A 6,760-nucleotide genomic window follows, 5' to 3' on the forward strand; every position below is an offset into this window, starting at 1 on the left:
TTAGTGGCAGTCCCCAAATGACTGTGAAAGATATCCTTTATGCGCCCCTGTTCATCTCTTATGACACCGCCAAATCCAGCGATCCCTGGGTTGCCCTTAGAGGCTCCGTCTATATTGATTTTCAAAAAACCATGAGGAGGACGCTGCCAGAGATGTTGACCAACAGTTGTTTTGCTCACACCCTTGTCATTGCCCTGGGAAACTAGAGAATGGAGACCCAACTGCAGCAGTATGCGAGCATCGTGGGGCGAAGGAGGGTTCTTAGGAAGTTTCCACATAAGGGCTCCCACTGTATCTTTGAGCTGTCGTAATATTTGGGCGATGATGTTCTGGGTCGAGCCTGTTTTGTTCTTGAAAATCCTGCCATTGCGTTTTTTCCAGACATCCCAGATAATAAAGCTTGGAACCAGAGTCCAAGCTTTGTTGATGATTTCATTGCCTGAGAAGTCTTTTCTCCAATTCTTCAAAGTGTTGGTGATGTTGAGTCTGTCTTTGTCAGTTTGCCTGAAGACTGAGGCCGCCCAATCCCACCAAGTAGAGGTGAATGGGCAGAGGTTGAGTAAGTGTTCGATCGTCTCCTCTTGTAAGCCACATAGATGGCATTTGGATGGGCCAACAAATCCCCTTTTCAGAAGATTCTCCCATGTGAGAATTTTCTTTTGTTGAACCAATCACATAAACAACTTGATTTTCATCCATTGCGGGTTCTGCCAAAGGTCCTTCCAAACCTGATTAGGGTTTTGATAATCAAAACCTAGGGCCATTCGTTTAGCTTCTTTGAGGTTAAAGGTGCCTTCGGTGTTTCTTCCCCATCTAAGTTGGTCAGACGAGAATGACACCAAAATCTTTCTCTGTTCCAAGTCAAGAGTAAGAGAATCCGCCCGGGGCTTCAAAGGACTCTCTTCACTATAACCAAGATCCTTCCACATTCTCCATTTACCATTGTCTCTTATTTGATCCTAGAAGTCATTTACCACAAGTAAACCTTTGTTTTCAGTGTCATTCTTGAGAGTGGTTAGTTCTTCTCTAAACAAATTTGGTTCCTGGTGCCAGTTATCCTCCCAAAACCGTGCAAGGTTCCCTGCTCGGATCTCCCAGAAACTATGCTGCTGGACAATGGCTCTATTCTCCCAAGCAAGGTTCCAAATGTGGGAGCCCTTGATGAGCCCTGACATTTAGATATGATCCCTCTCCTACCAATTATTTGCATATTTCTGTTTCCAAAGCTTGGCCCAAGGGGTTGTCGATTCCTTGAGCCACCTCCACCAAAGTTTGGCTCCCAAAACTCTGATGAGTGTTTCAAGGTCATGAAGCCCCAAACCACCATGGGCCTTAGGTTTGCAGAGCTTATCCCAAGCTACCATAGCCCACTTTTTTTCTCTTGCCCTTTGCCCCAAAGAAAATCTCGTTGAATACTCCTGATTTGTTGCATAACTCCTTTAGGAGTAGGAAGAGTTGAAAACATGAAAATGGGTATAGTTTGTAGGACAACCTTTGTAAGCACAAGACGCTTGGCCAAATTCAAAGCCCTGTAGGTCCATTTTCTGACTTTGTCCTGAAGTTTATTAGTTACCGGCTCCCACACTCCCTTGCTTAGAGGTTTGTCCGTCGGAGGCATTCCAAGGTACTTGGAAGGTAACTGATCCCTTTGAAACTCAAGAATTCTGGTGAGGTTCCTCTGAATAGCAATGTCAGTGTTAAAAAAGAAAACCTTTGATTTGTCAAGGCTTACCTTTGTACCAACGGCCAAAGCAAAGTCGTTTAGGATTTGTTTTAAAGCTCTGGCTTCCTTGACCGTGGGAATACCCTGCAACATTGTGTCATCCACAAATTGTTGATGAGTAAAAGCAACACCATTCGGGGTAAGTTTCAGACCCTGGATTCTTCCTTCAACATTTTCCATTTTGATTGCTTTGCCTAACCCTTCCGTCATGAGAACAAAGAGAAAGGGGGAGAGCGGATCCCCTTGTCTGAGACCCCTAGAAGGCATAAAGGCTCTAGAGGGAGAGTCGTTAATCAAAATGGAGAAGCTAGCCGTGGATATAAGGGCCACAACCCATCTTATCCATTTGTGCTCAAAGCCATAAGCTCTTAGCATAGCCCTGATGTAAGACCAGCGTAGCTTATCATAAGCTTTCGCTAGGTCAAGCTGCATGATCATACCAACGTGCTTATTGATCTTAAGAGAGTGTACCACCTCGTGAGCTTGTATGATGTTGAGAATCTGTCTTCCTTCCTCAAATCCAGTTTGCTCCTCTGAGAAGAGAGCAGGAAGAAAGGGCTTGAGTCTATTAGCGATCAAAATAATTTTGTACACCACATTACATAAGGCTATGGGTCTGAATCTGTTTGGTGTCATAGCTTTTTCCTGCTTTGGAATCAAAGCTATGAAAGAGGCATTAAGAGCCTTCAAAATAGTTTTGGATCTTCTGGAGTCCTCCACAACATCAAGGATATCTTGCTTCACTGTTTTCCAGCAGCTTTGAAGAAGTCTACATTGAAACCATCAGGGCCAGGAGCTTTCCCATTTTTCATCTCATTGATAACTTCACTGACCTCCTCTTTAGACACTGCCCTATTAAGATTGTGGTTGTCTTCCTTGGTTACAAGCTTAGGAATGAACTTTGTGAATTTGTTAATGAACCGAGATCTGTAGACGAGAGGCTCCTCTGCTATGCTAAGGAAGCGTTGAACTAGTAAAGATTCCATTTCTTTGTGAGAGATGAGCTCTTTCCCTTGAGAATCTTTAAGTTTTGAAATTCTGTTATGTGATCTGTGATCCAAGGTTGATCTATGAAAAAACTGTGTTTCTTTCTCCTTCTCTAATCCACTGCACCCTCGATTTCTGTCTCCAGAAAATCTCCTCTTGCATGCACCGATCTTCCCATTCGTTTTGAAGAGATTCAGCCTGAATTTTCCATTCCTTGGTAAAACCTTCTATGATGATGATCTGATTAATCCCCTGGAGTTTCTGCTCAACTTCTCTTTTGGCTTTAAAAATATTACCAAACTCTTTTTAGTTCCAATCTTTAAGCCTAGATTTGATGTGTTTAAGTCTTTGCTGTAATATGAAAATTTTAGTGTCTTGAATGAGCATATCTTCCATCCACCATTTGTCAATATTGTTGGTGAAGTCAGGGTGAGAGAGTCAGACATTTTCAAACCTAAAAGGTCTGTTCCTCGGTGTACCCATAAAAGTAGCTTCAAGCTGGACAGGCCAGTGGTCCGAGCCTCCGAAGGGAAGGATTAAAGCTGACATATCAAGGCCTGTGAGAAGGAGGTCCTCTGAGATTATGAATCTATCTAGTTTAGAGGCGACTTGAGAAGCCCCTCCCCTCTTATTGTTCCAAGTAAAAGTGCCATTTACTGTTTCAGTGTCCACTAGCCCCATGTTATTCATGAAGTTTTGGAAGGCAATGGAGTCTCTGCCTAGTTTTCTGGTACCACCTTTTTTCTCTGTAAGAGATCTGATCATATTGAAATCCCCTGCCAGAATCCAGGGCATATCAGGATATCTCTCTCTCAGCTCCTCAAGGGAGGTGAGAAGCTTAAGTTTGTCTTCTAGTTTTTGAGGACCATAGACGTTAGTGATCATGTAGATCTCCTTATCACCCAAAGGTTGAATCACCAACGATAGATAGTTCCTAGAAGCTTCAACGTCCAGGATTCCAAGTTTCTGAGGATCCCATAGCGTAAGAATCCCACCCGTCGAGTTGTCCACTTAACCTCTAGATGATCATACTTGATTAACCATTTTTTGTGTATCTCTCTGATATTGTCCATCGAATATTTTGTTTCCTGAATAAAAACCATATCTGGTTTTTCTTCTTTTATTCTACTGTTAAGATTTCTTTGTTTCATTTTACTTCCTAGACCCCTAATGTTCCAGGTTGTAAGCTTCATTAAGAAAGGTTTGTAAAGGAGTAACTAGTAAGATCCCTCATCTTACTTGAGTTACATAATTTTCCCACATTCGTTCAGCAACTCATTCTATTTTTTTCTTCCTCTTTTCTTGCCCGGGTTCTTGGAAGAATGCATCGGTGTATTCTCCATCGTTTTCACCCCTCTGTTCTCCTGGCTATCATGGTTTCTTTTGACTCCAGAACCCTTCGTTTGTGATCTCCAGAGGAAGAGATGTTGAACCTTGTCAAACTCCTCTTTTGGTAGAGAGTCTACCCCTTTGGTGATTCCCTGCTCCAAAAACTTTTCTAGATCTAAATTATCCCTCTCTAGAATCTCCTGTAGTTCATGGTCTTCCGTTCTAGCCTCACTTGGGGTCATCTCATGGTCCCCACTGAGCTCCGCTCGGCGTATCATCCTTTTGTTGGTTGTTCTCTGGTATATCTTCCATGTTAGCATCCCTTTCCTTCTCAGTGGGAATATTCTCCAATTCCTGGTTTGTCGCGTTGTTTCCAACTTCTTCTTCTAAGATCTTGAAACTATTGTGGCTCGGTTGTCCGTCTTCATTAATTTTCTTTTGGTATTACTTGCCTCCTTTCCCTTTACCCCCAACTTTAGTAAAACCCTTGGGATCTTTGCCTGTAGTGTCTTTCGTATTTCTCTCCAACTTGTTCAATGGGCAATCCCTGTATAGGTGCCCGTGTTCATGGCACTTATGACCCCTAAATAGGAAATGTTCATAGTCCATCGCCTGCACCCATTCCTTGTCATACACTTCTAAAATGATTGCATCCGGAAGTGCCCCAGATAAGTCCATTTCCACACATATTTGGGCGAAGGAAGTGTATTTGCCTCTTAGAGTAGCATATGAGATCTTTATAAAATGCCCTAGCTTGTTGCCGATAGCCTTTAGAGACTCCGACAACCAATAATCTAAAGGAAGGGAGTAGAGTCTTATCCATACCGATATTGATGTGAAAGTTTCTCGTTCTGGGACAAAGTTCATCACCCATGGTCGCATGTAAAGGCCTGCAGAAGCGTAAAAATAGGGTCCTCCCTCGAACACTCTGTCTTTATCCTCTAAGCTTGTGAACACCACTGTGAAGAAGCCCTTGGACCCAAGGTGAAGGTTAATTTCCCCCTTTGGTTTCCAGTGGTTCCTTATCCATGCTTGCAAAGCCTTCTCCGTCGACCAAATCCCCATAAATTTGCAAATAACTGCATATTCCGCCATGTGATCTCTATGCATCGGAGTGCTGGGTCACTTAAAACGACCCGAGGAATAGTGGTTGACTTGGGTTTACAGACCCCTGTGGGAAATGAGGGAGATGGTGAGGATAGGTTGTTTCAATGTGTAGGGGTGGACAAAGCGATTTCAAGAATCTCACCCCCCACTCAAACTCCACTAAAAATTTGAACTTTTTTGACCAGAACGATTGAGATTTGTATTAGTAAAAACTGCATACAATCACAAGAAGTAACAACAGTAGTTTATCATTTTGATACAATTTTTCACTATCACATTCGATCTTATACAAAAAAAGGTTTTGGGAGACATCAATCATTTTAAAAAACAACTGGTATATATCCTTACATAAAATCCTTGAAGACATTGCCTTACAAGACATATATGAGGATATGATTGTTATGGATATAAGTCTATCATCACCGAGTGTTGTTCTTCTTTGAGTTTCTCAGTGAATTATCGATCCCACTGATGATTTGGATATACCCTCTTCAACAAGACCAAGGGAGCCTTTAGAGCATTATTTCCAGTATCATTGAAAGATAAGGGACCAAATCTTCAATTTTTGTGTTTGAATACATTTTTTTTCATTCTTCAAGTTGGATACTTTTTCTTGATTGGGTGACAAGGTGTTGAAGATGAGAATCATTTCTTGGTCATGAGTTTTCTTTTGGATTCCTACAAGACACCATGACTACTCTAGTTTTTTGTACAAAATTTGAAGTTGAGGAGTGGAGAAGCTCTGTGCCACATAATGGAGATATGGAAAGAGGAGAACTAGGGTGTCAATAGAGAAATAAGAGACTTGGAGGTATCGACTCAACAAGGGTATATGGGAAATGAAGAACTTTAGAACATAGAGGGCCAAACTATTTGAAATGGGACTTAAACAATCCAACCATCAACCATAAGAAAAACCTGTATCCAACCATCAACCATAGAAAAAACTAAGGCACCAACCAAGAAAAACAAACAAATTCATGAGAAAACTTGGATGGATTCACATCTAATAAATCTAGAGAACTCCACTCACCACACACAAAGATGATCTCACTAAGGGTAATCACGATGAAAGGTGGGGATATAAAGTGGGGAGAGGATATCATATGGGGGTAAGTACATGCTACACCACACAATGAAATTAGCATATCGTGATGTGAAATGATAGATGTCTTGTAGAAGCTTGGAGTAGTTAATAATTCTAATTCCAGGGGGGGAGAAAATAACTATAAAAACCACTTTTTGAAATTATTCTAAGTGAATTATCGATCCCACTCATGATTTGGATATACCCTCTTCAACAAGACCAAGGGAGCCTTTAGAACATTATTTCCAGTATCATTGAAAGATAAGGGACCAAATCTTCAATTTTTGTGTTTTAATACATTTTTTTCATTCTTCAAGTTGGATACTTTTTCTTGATTGGGTGACAAGGTGTTGAAGATGAGAATCATTTCTTGGTCATGCGTTTTCTTTTGGATTCCTACAAGACACCACGACTACTCTAGTTGTCCCCTGTTCCTCCCAACCTCAAATTCCAATTATAATTACAGTTTTTTGTACAAAATTAGAAGTTGAGGAGTGGAGAAGCTCTGTGCCACATAATGGAGATAT

This window comes from Pinus tabuliformis, chromosome 2_2, assembly GCF_031772625.1.
Source record: "Pinus tabuliformis cultivar Carrire ecotype Pingquan chromosome 2_2, CPIR1, whole genome shotgun sequence".
Lineage (NCBI taxonomy): Eukaryota > Viridiplantae > Streptophyta > Pinopsida > Pinales > Pinaceae > Pinus > Pinus tabuliformis.